This window comes from Bos grunniens, chromosome 29 (assembly GCF_055505025.1).
Source record: "Bos grunniens cultivar Pamir isolate PY7600 chromosome 29, Bosgru_T2T1.0, whole genome shotgun sequence".
NCBI lineage: Eukaryota > Metazoa > Chordata > Mammalia > Artiodactyla > Bovidae > Bos > Bos grunniens.
The window spans coordinates 17,338,572-17,354,465 of NC_141193.1; the positions used below are offsets into that span (position 1 = coordinate 17,338,572).

Consider the following 15,894-nt stretch of genomic DNA (forward strand, 5'->3'; position numbering starts at 1 on the left):
GACAGAAAAAATATTCATTATTTTGCAGTGTGTTTCTAAAACATGCTTTTAAAATATAGGATATTGAGCATCCCGAGTTTGGGAAAGAAATGTAACAGTTAAGAAATAATGAGAACCTTCTCTCTTACTATTTTTAACTGTAGGTACTTGATCTTCCCCACAACTAGAGAGGGAACATCTCAAAATTATCCACACTGGTGAAGTTTGTGGCATTTAGCTGTGACTCAGCGTACCTTCCCTGAATGCATTGCCATTCCATCTCTCACTCTTCATCCAGGACTGATTCTGTACTTTGGCCTTAGTAGAAAGCCACAGTAACAGTGAACTTGCATATGGAACTGCCCATGTGATGTGGCTACTTATAATCCTAGTGTGGTCCCAATACAAGCCAGTCCATCCAAGATGAGCCCTGGGCCTCTGGCCTCCACACTCCCCACCCTTCAGATAACAGGCTTCTCCCAGGTCTTTTCCATCCACCCCGTCGCCCAAGTCAAGGGCTCATCCTTTCTTCCTTCCCTCCCCCACTACCAACTTCCCGCACATGACCATGTCCTGTCTGTTCTCCTTTCAATGTTTTTAAAATTTTATTTGAACTTTTTATTTTGTATTGGCATATAGCCGATCAAGAGCGTTGTGATAGTTCAGGTGAACAGTGGAAGGACTCAGTCATAAATGCATTTGTATCCGTCCTCCCCCAAACTCTGCTCCCATTCAAGCTGCCACATAACATGGAGAGAGTTCAGCATGCTCAGAAAATCTGCCTCCTCCTAACTCTGCTGCCACCACCATTGTCCAGGCCACCACCCTCTGTCTCCCTGACTCATGCCACAGCTTCCCAGCTGGTCTCTCTGCCCTGGTTTTTACCTTCCAAATTCCTCGTCCACAGAAAGTTAGAATGACCTCTCTTCAATCCAAGTTAATTCACATCACTCTCCTGGAATGAAAGTCTCCCTTCCTGCCATGGTTCTCAGGGAGGCTTCCCATAGTCATTGATGCCTGGACCTCCCACCTCTTCCCATCCCTCTGACACGGCCATCAGGCCCTTGGTCCAACAGGCCCTTTGTCCAGGACATGTCTTCATCCTGCTCCCTGAAGTTCTCTTTCACCCTGGGACCTATGAACTTGCCTCCCCCTGTCCCTTATGTCCCTCAGAGCTCTGAACGACTGGCTTTTCCTTCTTCAGTATCGACTCAGACATCCTCTGTCCAGAGAACCCTTTCCTCATTCATCTGTCCTAAAGTAAAGCCTTACCGGCACCTCACTTCCACTCTTACACCCTTTGCTGTGACCTTCAGGCTCTATGAACAGTCTTGTGTCTGTCTGCTTACTCATTTTCCACTGTCCTCTCCATGAGGGCAAAGTCAATTACACAAGGGCAGGGACTTTATCATTTTCACTTCTGTGACCCCAGGTTCTGGCTCTGTGACCAGCATGTAGGAAGTACTTGATATGCATCGCTAAATAAATGAAGTGATTCAACACCAGAATAAAGAAATAGAAAATGCTATGGTTTTCTATAGACTTGCATAACTTCTGAATATTAGGTGCAAAACTGACCTCAAAGATCATCTGACCTACATGTTCATTTTTTAAAGACTTCTTTTTGACATTGGCCATTTTTTAAAACCTTTATTGAATTTGTTACAATATTGCTGCTGTTTAGTTTCTTGGCCAAGACATGTGGGATCTTAGGCATGTGAGGTTTGAACCCACACAGCCTGCATTGGAAGGCAAAGCCTTAACCATTGGACCACACCAGGGAAGTCCCTAAACCCTAATGTTTTAATCAATGAGAAAACTGAAGATCAAGGAAGAAAGCTCTAGACTACATACCTACTGGCATGTAGTCTACATACCTACTGGCCAGGTAACCCCTGGCCCCTAATGACCATCTCAATATTCTCTTCTACTTTAACACTTACCTAAGAAGTGGACTCTCAATTAGGAAGTGTTATATACATGACACCAGCTAAATCTTACCTGATTAATAAATACAGTATCCATTGTTACCAATACTGGACTATTGAAAGGCCTGTGATCCCCTTCTCTTTTTTCTTTTCTTTCTTATAAATGAGTCTTTTAGACTGTCCCAGCATCTCTGGTGTCTGTCTCCCACCCCCCTGAGGCTGCTCTGGGTCTCAAAATTCCATCTTCTTTCCCCACCCATTATATCCTGTTATCAGCTTTAACACACTATAAGCTTCTTAATATAAATTGGAAGATATTCACCAGATAGAGACATGATCCATTTATGGCTAATTCCCAAACCAGTTTTCTAAGGTAATTGGGGAAAAGCCATCATTTCTTCATATCTGCCCCTGGGGGCCACTGCAGTGAGGGCAGTTGAACACTCTTCTAACTGAACAGGGGAAATAAATGGGGGCGGGGGGTGATATCTTATACTGAACAGGCTTTATACACACGCTTCTTCCTTCTCTACTGGGACCTGGTGATGTTTTCACCAGATTCTGAATTTTCATTCCAAAGGGCTTTATCATTTCCACATAGTCCCCATTGGTCACAGACAAGCAAGATCAATAAAGATATAATCCTACAGACAGCAGCAAACAAAACATTTCCTGGTGAATTCCAGTCCTGAAAGCCGGAGGCCAAACATGCTGTGACCAACTAGGAATCCGCTTTTAGCTATCATCAGGTCCCACCAGATAGAATTTCCCATGGAGACAAGAGATGAGAAGGCTGTACAGGAGCTTGGCTCCGTCTAGCAAGGCTGCATGTGTGAATATCATTGCTGCCCTTTCCAGAGTTGTCTTCAGACATGAAACAAGGAGGAAGGGAGAATGAACATGCATCACAAACACTCTGGTGAAGCTCAGAATGACCACTGTCCACAATTCCTGCTGCTTTCCTCTTTCATTTTATTTCTTGCAACTTAATTGAGATACAATTCACATAACGTATTCATCCATTTCAAATGTATGAGTCAATGGATTTTAGTATATTCACAGACTCGTCTATCCATCACCTCAATTCGTTTTAGAATATTTTCATCACCCTCTCCCCAAAGGATCCCTCTGCCCTTAGCAGTCATCCTTCAGTCTCCACGAAGTCCCTTGCCCAGACCTACGTAATCACTTTCTTCTCCATAGATATGCCTATTCTGCACATTTCATATAAATGAAGCCACACAGCATGTGGTCTAACTGGCTTTTTTCATTCAGTGCCCATGGTTTCGAGGTCCACCCATGATGCAGTGTGTATCAGTACTTCAGTGCTTTCTGCTTTTGAATAATATCCCACTATACGGATTTACCACATTTTATTTATCCATTCATCCATGTATCTATGTGTCCATTCATCAGGTGTGCATTTGGGTAGCTTGCCCATTTTAACTATGATGTAATGCTACTGTACACATTGCTGTTTAGGTTTTTGGTAGATATGTTTTTATTTCTCTTAATACACATAGCAGTGGAACTGCTGGATCACATGATAACTGTGATAAGTTATCATATGATAACTGTGATATGATAACTGATAAGTTATCATATGATTACTGTGATAAGTTATCAGGAAAGTGTTAGTCCTTCAGGCACTCCATGGACAGTAGCCTGCCAGGTTCCTCTGTCCATGGAATTCTCCAGGCAAGAACACTCGAGTGAGTTGCCATTCCCTTCTCTAGGGGATCTTCCCGATCCAGGGATCAAACCTGGGTCTCCTTCATTGCAGGCAGATTCTTTACCATCTGAGCCACCAAGGGAGTCCCTAAGTTAGTATATGATAACTTAAACTTTTAAGGAACTGCTGGACATTTTTTGAAAGCAGCTGCACCATTTTACATTCCCATTAATGTGAGGATCCAAATTTATCCACTTCCTCTCGAACAGTGGTTATTATCTCTCTTTTATTACAGCCGTCCTATTGACTACACCAAAGCCTTTGACTATGTGGATCACAAAAAACTGTGGAAAATTCTTCAAGAGATGGGAATACCAGACCATCTGACCTGCCTCCTGAGGAATCTGTATGCAGGTCAAGAAGCAACAGTTAGAACTGGACATGGAACAACAGACTGGTTCCAAATTGGGAAAGGAGTATGTCAAGGCTGTATATTGTCACCCTGCTTATTTAACTTATAGGCAGAGTACATCTTGCAAAAGGCTAGGCTGGATGAAGCACAAGCTGGAATCAAGGTTGCCAGGAGAAATATCAATAACCTCAGATATGCAGATGACACCACCCTTATGTCAGAAAGCAAAGAAGTAAAGAGCCTCTTGTTGAAAGTGAAAGAGGAGAGTGGAAAAGTTGACTTAAAACTCAACATTCAGAAAACTAAGATCATGGCATCTGGTCCCATCATTTCATGGCAAATGGATGGGGAAACAATGGAAACAGTGACAGATTTTATTTTGGGGGGCTCCAAAATTACTGCAGATGATGACTGCAGCCATGAAATTAAAAGACTCTAATTTCTTGGAAGGAAAGTTATGACCAACCTAGATAGCATATTAAAAAGCAGAGACATTACTTCACCAAAAAAGATCCATCTAAGTCCAAGCTATGGTTTTTCCAGTAGTCATGAATGGATGAGAGAGTTTGACTATAAAGAAAGCTGAGCACCGAAGAATTGATGCTTTTGAACTGTGGTGTTGGAGAAGACTCTTGCAAGTCCCTTGGACTGCAAGGAGATCAAACCAGTCAATCCTTAAGGAAATCAACCCTGAATATTCATTGGAAGGACTGATGCTAAAACTAAACCTCCAGTACTTTGGCCACCTGGTGCAAAGAACTGACTCCTTGGAAAAGACCCTGATGCTGGGAAAGATTGAAGGCGGGAGGAGAAGGGGATGACAGAGGATGAGATGGTTGGATGGCATCACCAACTCAATGGACATGAACTTGAGCAGGCTCCAGGAGTTGGTGATGGACAGGGAAACCTGGTGTGCTGCAGTCCATGGGGTCGCAAAGAGTCATTAGGCATGACTGTGCAACTCAACTGAACTGAGTAGAAAGTGATATCTCATTATGGTTTTGGTTTGCATTTCCCTAATGATTAGTGTTGTTTGGTGTCTTTTCCTGAGCTTATTGACCACTTGGATATCTTCTTTGGAGAACTGTCTGTTCAGATTCTTTGGTCATTTGTCCAAATGACCCAAAATATTGGGTTATTTGCCTTTGTATTAAGAGCTGTAAGAATTTGTTCCCTGTTGCTTTCTTGCTAATGATTTTAGATAGCAACTTAGAAAGTAAAATGTATATTTTACAATGTTAAAAATCATTAGAACAAAATAAGTTTGACTCTTTGCCAGAGAATGAAAACACTATGTATAATTTTTCTCATCTCCTACAGTCTCACAGATTCCCATGGACACTTCATTTGTATGTTGCACACTGAATTCTGTGCATGATCAATGGTCCTGTTAGTAAATGGTCAAGACTTTGGGTGAATGGTCCATTTGTTTAACTCCACTAATCCAAAGTATGGAGAATTTTACAGCTGTGCACAAGCATCCAAATCTTACACTAGTTCTCAGGCAAAATTGAAACCATATCCATTTGAGATGGGTTCAACTTAAAAAAAAAAAAAGAGTAATAAACATCACAGCCTGCAGCAAGTGTTCAACTGAGTGTAGGTTGAAAGAATGCAGTGCACACAGGGCTTTTGTGAGGCATGGGGTTTTAAGCGCTTGGCTTGGTTACTTAAAAAAGAAGATGAAGGGAAAGACTTATTTCCTTCTTGGTCAAAGAGCTGTTGATCTTCTGAAGCCATAGCCAATAACCCTACTATCTTGATGGTTTTGAATGCTTTTCCAGATTAGGATGGGAGAGGGAGGCTCATTTGCAGATTGATAGCCCTATCTACAAATGGGTCCATTTGCCAGGGCAGGTCATAATATATACATGAGAAAGTTTTTATCTAGTTCTGGGAAGATAAACAGATCTGGGCTGTATGTGATTATCAGACTAACCACTTCCTCATAGATCTAGAAGTATGTTTAAAGTCATTCAGGCAGTAATCCCACTGCTATAGCCTTTAGCATGTACTCTGAAGATCAACTCATTCTTCACATTTCTTATGTTTCTGCTTCTGGCTGCCTGATCTTTGGTCCTTTCTCAATTACATTCAATTACAAGTAATGAAAAGGGACAAGACCCCAGTTTATGCAACATATGCATTGTTTAATTGCAGGCAAGTCTGTTTCCTCTTTATAGACCAGGGATGCTAAATATAACATGCTCTTCCCCTCCCCTTCCAGGACTGTTGAGAACCTCGACTAGATGATGGAGTTTCTTGCAACATGCAAAACTCCAAACAAATGTTAATGGTGCTGCTGTAACTACTGGGTGACCTCAAATCAACCAATTAGTTGATTGTGCTTTTTCTTTTTTCCTTGATAGTGCCTGTTAGCATGACATTTTGGAAGAATTTAAACAAATAACTAATATGAGTTGGACATAAACTGCATTTTTTGGTCCTTTTTTCTTTTCAGCTAACATAGAACAGAAGAAAATTTGAGGGAACATGACTCTAGATATATGCGTGCATGCTAAGTCACTTTAGTCATGTCTGACTCTTTGTGATGCTATGGACTGTAGCCCACTAGACTACTCTGTCCATGGGATTCTCCAGGCTAGAATACTGGAGTGGGTAGCCATGCCCTCCTCCAGGGGATCTTCCTGACCCAGGGATTGAACTCATGTCTCTGGAGGCTCCTGCACTGCAGGCAAATTCTTTATCACTGAGCCACTGGGGATATTCAGATATTGCTTAATCTGACCCCCCAAATGGAGGAAAACATTCTGGTTGATTGTGGTCCTTGAGGAAGCAGCAAGATAAAGGGGCTGCGTCAGCACCCTCTAGGGTGCACCTGATGGAACCCATTTCTTCCCAGCTCCCAGTGGGCAGAACCAAGATTTCTAAACCTGTTTTTTCCAGGCTAGATTCTGTCCTCTCCTCAACCACTGAAGATGGAATAAAAAAAGCAGATCCTGAATGGGTTGGGTTCCTTTTTTGCTGGTCAAGAGGAGAAAGCCAAATAGTAAGTGAAACATTCTGCCTTGAAGAAGTGATCTGGGTTTTGTTTAAGTCACTAATGAAGAGAGAATCTTGAATGATATCAAGCCAAACCAACCCAATTAAATCAAAGATAACTTTCAAAAAGCAGTGGGTAGTGCCCAACTTGGAAACAAGCCAGAAAAGAGAGGCTGCCTCCATTTATCCCAGTAGAAATGCCACAGGAGTTGAATGACCACAAAGACCATATTTTCCAGGAAATGAAAACCACAGATGGGCATTATTTTGGTAATTCAGGTACTTTCTTTCATGATAAACACCTGCTCCTTTTGGAAACAGACTCAATGCTGATGATTATCCATTTATATTTGTATACTGCAGAGCCCACTGACAGCACTCAATAAATAATAAATAATGATAATAATAATCTTGATCCAGTCTTTAGGAGGAAGAAATAAGACCCAAAGATTTATTGTTGGCATAGCTTGTAAAAATCGATCTTGCTCTTTAAATAGAAGAAGTGCCTTAAGGGAAGATAATCTATTGATTTATGATTCCAAGAAAATGTAACTTTAAGAATTATAATAATAACAACAATAATCAATGTCCTATATGGACCATAACAAAAGACAGAAACAAAGAAAAGGAAAACACCCAGAATAATAAAAGGCATTATTCTAGGAAAAGAGGAAGATGTCATAAATATTTTTAAATGACTGGAGTCAGAAGCAAGACCGGTTCCCAGGTATACATGTCTACTTCTGTTTGCTCCTTGAGCATGTAGGTTGCACAGCTCAGTGATGAGAGAAACCAATACACCTCCATCCACCTCTCTCAGTCCATCTACACTTAACCCCCTTCACCAGCAGAAGCTCACTTCCACTGTTATCAGGAGAGCCCACCTGAGATTTACTTCTGGCCACATCTTCCCAGAATGATGAGGTCATAATGAGTTATAACTCACTGACTCCTCCACATTGATCTGGCCTTCATTCCACCTCCTCAAGTAGGTTCAGAGAACACAAAGTAGCTCCTTCTCAAGATCCTTTGCTGATTGCATATTCCCTACTATGGGGTGAAATTAAAAATCTGTACCGATGCCCTGCCCCCACCTTTGCTTGCCAGCTTCACTTCCCACTGCACTTTCTCTTCGGAATCTTTTCCTGTTGACTCACTCGTGATGACCCCCACAGTCAACAGCTCACCTGTGTCTGTGGCTTGTGTTAAGATGATTCCCATGGGGATTCACTTCCCTACCTGCTGAGATGGATGTGTCTTTAAGGTGCAGCTCAAATGCCAGCTCCTTCAGAAAGCCTTTCAAGGTTCTCTTACTTAGTGTTGGTTCCCAACTCCCTGTACCCCAGTGGAATCATAAATGTAGCACTTTTTAAGTTTTTTTTTTTTTTTTTAAGTTTTTCTTTGTATAAAAGTAAATACATTGAGAGTTCTCCTCTAGGGGCTTATAAGACTCCAGAGTGCCTGTGCTTTGCATGTAGTAGGAACTTGGTACAGACTTACTTAATTCTACTGCTGCAATGAGGAGGACACCCATAAGGAAAAATGTGAGTACCTTGATATTTTATGATGATGCCTTTTAGAAAAGTCCTCACTTAGTTTCATCCAATTATTGACAACCATTTCTCCAATATGTAAATGTCTGCTCACAATTCGTCCATGGCGCATAGTGGTCAATAAATGCTCCCTGAAAGCCTGTCGCTAACGTGGGATGAGCACCCGTGAGATGTTGGCGTCCTCAACACGTACTGTCTGTGCCCTCTTGAAATCTCAGCCTGTCCTCTCTCATCTCTCTCTTTCTTGACAAACTTTTCTTCTGAGTTCTATTTCCACCACTCATTATGGCACCCAATCAAGTGCCATTGACAAAATCAATGGTTATGTTCTATCATCAATCACACAGTTAACAAAACATCTCGATTGTATCCATATAGGATTAAATTAGTATGAGGAGAAGTAGTAAAGGATTAAAAGTTATCATAAAAATGGTCTTATCTCCAAGAGGATGACATTTACTGCCATCTATTAAAATCACCTACTCATTTGTCTTAACCTTCCCTTTGAATTATAAACACTACAAGGATAGGGGCTACATTAGTCATCTACATCATTATATTTTCTGGTACCAAGCTAAGTCTTGACACATACTATATGCTCAATAAATATCTTATTTTACCTGAATGAAGTATGCTGTCAGATTAAATTTGCAATGGCCCTCTGCTGCTCATTCGTGTCCTCTTGTCTGACTCTGTGACCCCATGGACTGTAGCCCACCAGGCTCCTCTGTCCATGGGATTTCCCAAGCAAGAATACTGGAGTGGGTTGTCGTTTCCTCCTCCAGGGGATCTTCCTGACCCAGGGACTGAACCCTCGTCTCCTGTGTTTCCTGCATTGCAGGCAGATTCTCTACCCACTGAGCCATCTGGGAAGCCCAGGAAAGCAACAGCCCCCTAGCCGTAGCACAGTTATATGCCAAAATACTTCTTTTCTAAGTGGAAGCAATCCAAAAGACTTCCTTGAACTTAAGTGATGAGATCATATAATGTTAAGACACTGATTTGAGACTTTAAATTTATTTGCTAGCAAGTTTAGTTTTCAAATATTCATGGGCTGCTGAGATCAGTATACACCTGTGTCTTGGCAAACTGAAGAAAGAAATAAACAGGATCAAGGAAACTAAATGTATGAGGAATAAGGGGACTTAACTAATTCCCGGTGATGGCTTTGGGGTTTACTGCACCAGGTGTGGGATTTTCTCTGCTCCCCAAATCGATTCCACCCTGAGCCTCACAGGCTATGATGAGTAGACTCCTTAATGGCCTTGAGGCTTTAACATTAGCCTAATACTCCATCTGAGCATCTTTTCACTGACTCCTTCTATCTCCTCCATGGGGATTCCAGTGCCTGGGCTTCCACCCTCCAGCCCATGCTCCAGAGGCTCCTGGAAGTGCTCCTGTGTGCTAATCTCTGCAAAGACAGCAAGGCAGAATCTGACCCTTGGTGAAGGCTATTTTCTAACTTTCTTACTGGGCAGATAGTTTCGTGAGACCAGAGGGGACAGACTGGTAATCTAAGCACCGACTCTGAAAAACCTCCAATCCTTGAACCAGATGTTCAAGGGCGAATACTTTACCCCTTCCTAGCACTGCTCACTGAGAGAACCACTGGCAGTAAATATCATTGCCTCCTTTCCAAGCAATGAATAATGAAATGGAAGAAGAGGGCAATGTTAGTGAGGAGAGTGAAGAACAATGCAGCCCCTGCCAGGGCTGTAGCAAATAAAGGAAAAACTAGTCTGTGAGCCAAGACGCATGGTCATTTGCCCAGTTGCACTAGGGTGGGGGACTCATGACTGATGAGTTTCTCAAATACCAAAGGGCTGTGTATTTACATGTCTGAGAACCCATTCCTGTAACTTCAGTGACCCCAAAGCCTTCCTGGAAGCTGGTCTGATTCTGTGCACAATGTGACATTACTCAAAGACATGGCCTCTCACCTTTTCCGATCAGGTCAGGCTACAGGGGCCACAAAGCCAAGGAAGTCAGTCAGTTGGTGATGACTAGCCTTGAGTGTGCCATACTGATCCAAATCAGATGCTACCAGAAATGTGCTGTCTTACATTAAACTTTCAGCTTTTCCCACACCAGAAGGTGGAATTCCTCATCTACATAATACTTTACGCTGCTCTTCAGTCGCTAAGTCACGTTTGATTCTTTGCGACCCCATGGACTGTAGCCCGCCAGGCTCCTCTGTCCGTGGGATTCTCCAGGAAGAAAAATACTGGAGTGGGTTGACATTTCCATCTCCAGATTATCTTCCCGACCCAGGGATCGAACCGACATCTCCTGCATTGCAAGCGGATTCTTTACCACTGAGCCACCAAGGAGGCCCTTATATTATCAGGAAAAGGAAGGAAATTGGCAGTTCTCAACTTTCCTGGAACAGACAAAAGCTCACTGGAGTATCTTTCCGGCATGAGTTCAAAAGATTCCTGTCTTACTCAATAATCTGTATATTGATGGGAATGATGAAACTATTTAAAACTCCTATTCTGTTTTAATTGTTATAGATTCTTATGTGATAACTTAAAAACTCAGTGGGGAGGTGTGTTTTAATAACAATATGTGTGCAAAATCCTCAAGAGTTTTACAGTGTTCTCCCAGTCCTGAGTTTAAAAAGAGAAATAACTGCTCAAAATGTAAATCTGATCACAGATTTACTTTAGTTTACATAGTAGGGGTATTAAGTCTAAGTATGAAAGCAAAGTATGAAAACAAAATGAAGAAAGACTCATTCTTTGCTCAGACTGGATCTGGGGACAGCATGTCAGAGAGGCTGGTGCACTCCAGGAAGACTGGGTGCAGAACACACGCAGAGCTGAGAGGGGCCTCCCCCGGACACTGGACGATGCAAAGATGGGCAGAGTCAAGAGAGGCATCACCACTGCCCTCGAGTAAGTACAGCGGCATCGTGTAGACGTGGAAGCACATTTACTCCACATGGCTTCTGGGACACAGCCTTCATTAGTGGGCGGTCCTCCCTGGGAGATGGTGGGACTGCATCAGAAGGAGGCTTGTTCCTGAAGCCATGGCATCCAGAGCAACAGGGATGTCCTTGGGGATCTCTGGACAGAAGTCAAGGGAGGACCTGATGGGGATGCTGCCAGGAGACATGTGCATTGGATCCGGGGCACAGCAGAGGAGCTGTGAGTTTAATTCTAATAACGACAGTGCATGAATCTCTGAAATTCATCTATTTGTATCTTAAAATAGTTCATGGCTTCCCTGGTGGCTCAGAGGGTAAAGCGTCTGCCTGCAATGCAGGAGACCTGGATTTGATCCCTGGGTCGGGAAAATCCCTTGGAGAAGGAAATGCCAGCCAACCCCAGTATCCTTGCCTGGAGAATCCAATGGACAGAGGAGCCTGGTGGGCTACAGTCCATGGAGTCGTAAAGAGTCGGACACGACTGAGCGGAACACGACTGATGCTGCAGAAGGTGTGTGCGTTGGATCCGGGGCACAGCAGAGGAGCTGTGAGTTTAATTCTAATAACGACAGTGCATGAATCTCTGAAATTCATCTCTTTGTATCTTAAAATAGTTTATAGGAGAAGGTACATAACTCAAGGCACTTAAATAAGGAGCCCGCTCCCCCACACGCAGTGTACAAACAACATGATGGATAGGAGAAGAGCAGGAATTCTCTCAGAGAAAAAATAACACATCTAAAAAAGGAGAAGAGAAAACAATCTTAAGCTGGCTACTTGAAAAGAACAGGAGGCTCTGGCTTATACAGTTTGAGGCACAGCTAAGTCTTGAAGGGCAGAGGAAATTCAGGAAAAGAATGAGACTAACTTGACCTATGCAGGAGGCGGAGGATGGATGGAAGAGGGTTTTTTTTTCAGCAGAGTTCTTTAGATCTGAGGACAGTCTCTTGCTTATAATTAGCTCTAGGGAAAACAGAGAAAATAGTTTTATTTCTATTTGTTGCCTTTAGACATGGTCTTTGCTTCCATTATTGTTTTATAAGGAATCTTTTTCTTATTTTTAGTTTTAAGAGAATTATTTTGTAAAATAGGAAGGTTCATAGGTCATTGCTCCAACACAGACCCATGACTCCCGTCACCTAGTGATGGAAATCCAATAGCACGGAAGAGAGGGAGACAGCAGCCAGAAACGAGAGCTCTACCCCTCAAGCAGCAGAGAAAGCAAATGCCATAGCGATTTCAAGAGACCTTGGCTCTCCCACACATGTTCAATCCCGACCAAGGAGTTCACAAAGGATGGAAGTCCAAGCTGCTTTTCTAAATTAACAGATCCATCATTTCTGATGCATACTTTTTTCTTTTTTTTTAATGTTTATTTTTTTAAATTGAAGTATAGTTGATTTAACTACTGTGTTAGTTTCAGGTGTACAGCAAAGTGACTTGGTTTTAAATATATATTTATAAAATATGTGTATTATATGTCTGTATATACATACATCACATATTTATTTTTCATTGCAGCACTATTCACAATAGCCAAGACATGGAAGCAACAGAAATGTCTATCAACAGACGAATGAATAAAGAAGATGTGGAACATACATACAATGGAAAACTACTCATCCATCGAAGAATGAAACAGTGCCATTTGCAGCGACATGGATGGACCTCGACAGTGTCCCACTGAGGGAAGTAAGCCAAAAAGAGAAAGAAATACCAGATGATATTGCTTATATGTGGGACCTAAAGAAAGGTACAAATGAACTTTTTACAAACCAGAAAGAAGCTACATAGTCCAAACTGCTTTTAATTGTAGGTTTCAATAACTAACAAGTTTGTTATCTCCTTTTTTTTTTTTTTTTTTTTTGAGAAGGGGGTAAAATTATGATGGTCTCCCAGTGTAAAGGCTGCAGACTGAACAACCAGGATGCTAACTTTAGATCTGCCTGTGGTTCAGTGACCTTGCCCAGTTCATGACCAGACCTCAGCTTTCTCACCTGTAAAATGGCAAGGGTTGGGGTGGTTTCTGAGACTCCAACAGGGGTTGGGGCGGTTTCTGAGACTCTCATTCAAAGAAAGCTATCTCTGAGAGGCAGAGGCTCCAGAGGCATGCGGTGCAGCAGGCAGCCTCTCAGAAGACGATACCACAGAGGAAGAAGGCAGACTGTCAGATGCAATTTCCAGGCCCTGGCTTCTGGACACAACGCTGTCACTGTGATTATCTTGTAATCTGAGGAAGCTAGACCTTCCGACAATGTCCCTACCCCTCCTCTCGCTCCACTGCAGCAGTATTGAACCCGTGATGCGCTGGGTCCTGGCTGGACGTCAGGTCTGCATGCTGTCTATTCTTGGGCCCTCGAAACTGTTCCCTTGCCTTCTCTATCAGGCTGCTTCACGTCCCTCAGCAGGTGATTAGCACCTCACCTGCATTTGACAGCCAGGCAGGTGAAACGCCCCCACTCTGCTATCCCACCTGCTCTACTTCCTGAGTGCCGGGAACACCCTCCACCCTGCATCCAGAGGGCCCACCTGCTGCTGTACCTGCTGACCCGATGACAGACCCCACTGGGGAAGGAGCCCTGTCTGTCCTGCTGTCTCTGTGCCCCGAGTCCTCGGCACACTGCTGGCTCTCCGGAGGTACTCAGCAAACACTGCCCTGTGTTGGGCGGTGTTGCCTTGTTTGGTACTGTGCTGCGGCGTCAGGCATCAGTACACTTGTGGGTGGATTAAGGGAGGGAAGATCTGTGCCATGTGCATTTCGCATGTCATTGTGGAGGGCCAACCCGGCCAGTGTGGAGAGAGCTGTGCGTCCCTCTGGAGTTGACCCTAGGCACAGGATGTGGCCAGAGCAACTCATCAGGCCTCTCCTGGCCACTCCATCTTTGCATGAATGGTTGGGGATGATAAAGTTAACTGAAGTATGTCAGTAGGGCCTCACGAACAGAACCCGGCACTGGTTATCCACATAAGCACACTAATGAACACAGAACAGGAAAAGGCTATCTTTGACGCACACTGGACACACACCTCACCTGTTCTTTCTACTTTCCCTGCTGCTACATTCCACACACTGAGTGTTTCTTTCCTGCAGGAGTTTGTACGTGCCTGGCCATCCCAGAAGGATGCCTGTGTGAATAGAGGATGCTATACAACTGAAAAAACGTTTTATCTAAATCAGTGGTTTTTCTAAGACCAAAGGTGTGTGGCAAGGGCTGGAGCAGGTTCAAGTTCAGAGGATGGGGCTTCCCGTCACCTACAAATCATGCTACCTCATGGTCACCAGTTCTAATTGCTCACAGGGAAGTCTTGCTTTCATATCTCCATGGATGTCTCAGCACCAAACCCACCCACCCTCAGAAAAAGACACACTTACCTGAGAACAACAACAATAAAACATTTTTACCTGTAAAGCTACCCTGTGTCCTCTCCATATGACTGACTCGCATTACGGTTTCATTTATCAAGAAAGTCTTTCCTGAAAACTCTCTCTTCCCCCAAACTATGCCATGCCTCACTGCACACTTGGACAGCATTCTGTCCTTTTCCATCATATCAATTAATCACAGCCGTAATTAAATTATTACAGTGAAATGCTTTGTTTAATGTTGATTTCCCTTGATGGATTAAAATCTATATGAGAGTAGGGTCTGTATAATACGTGTTTACCCCTGGAATCCCAGTATCTAGCATGACAGGTGGAACAAAAGAGACATCCAGCAACCGTTAGTTGAGTGGATGAATATGAAATGATACAATTTCCCAGTACTGAGAGGTTCAAGAATGAAAGACTCACATCACACATAAGAAAAGTCACACTTGTCCACTGTCCGAATCTACATTTTAGGATTAAAATAGAAATGTGAGTCTGTATGCTCTAGGATGGGGCTTCCCAGGTGGTGCAGTGGTAAAGAGTCCATCTGCCAATGCAGGAGATGCAGGAGACGTGGGTTCGATCCCTGGGCTGGGAAGAACCCCTGGAGGAGGAAGTGGCAACCCACTCTAGTATTCTTGCCTGGAGAATTCCATTCACAGGGGTTCTTGGTGGGCCACAGTCCATGGGGTTCTTGGTGGGCCACAGTCCATGGGGTCCTAAAAAGTCAGACACAACTGAGCGACGGAGCACAGCACACAGCATACTCTCAGATAGAGTCTGACAAAGAGCACGCCCTTCACAATAGATATATAGGGGCAAATATTACCAAGTTGAATTTGGAAGACTCCATATTATTCTTCAAAGGGAAAGTTCTAGTAGAATAGATAACACATTATCTTCTAGATACTTGGCTTCTGGTGTGTCTGACTTCCCCAGATCAGGACTTCCTGTAGAGGAACACTGCGGATCTTGCTCTGCGACCACTCTGCACCCATCACAATGCATGGCAGAGAGCAGGCTTGCATGAAGTATTTGTTGATTGAGT

At 43.2% G+C, this 15,894-nt stretch overlaps 1 protein-coding gene and 1 long non-coding RNA gene across 3 annotated transcripts in view; one reads left to right on the forward strand and one right to left on the reverse strand.

The window, feature by feature from the left end:
- Positions 1-15,894, reverse strand: part of OPCML (opioid binding protein/cell adhesion molecule like) — a 1,054,475-nt gene that overhangs the window by 736,201 nt on the left and 302,380 nt on the right. The window lies entirely within an intron of this gene.
- LOC147342197 (uncharacterized) lies at positions 7,991-14,886 on the forward strand. The gene is made up of 2 exons (XR_015158086.1): positions 7,991-8,538; positions 12,998-14,886. It is a non-coding gene; the product is annotated as an uncharacterized LOC147342197 (long non-coding RNA).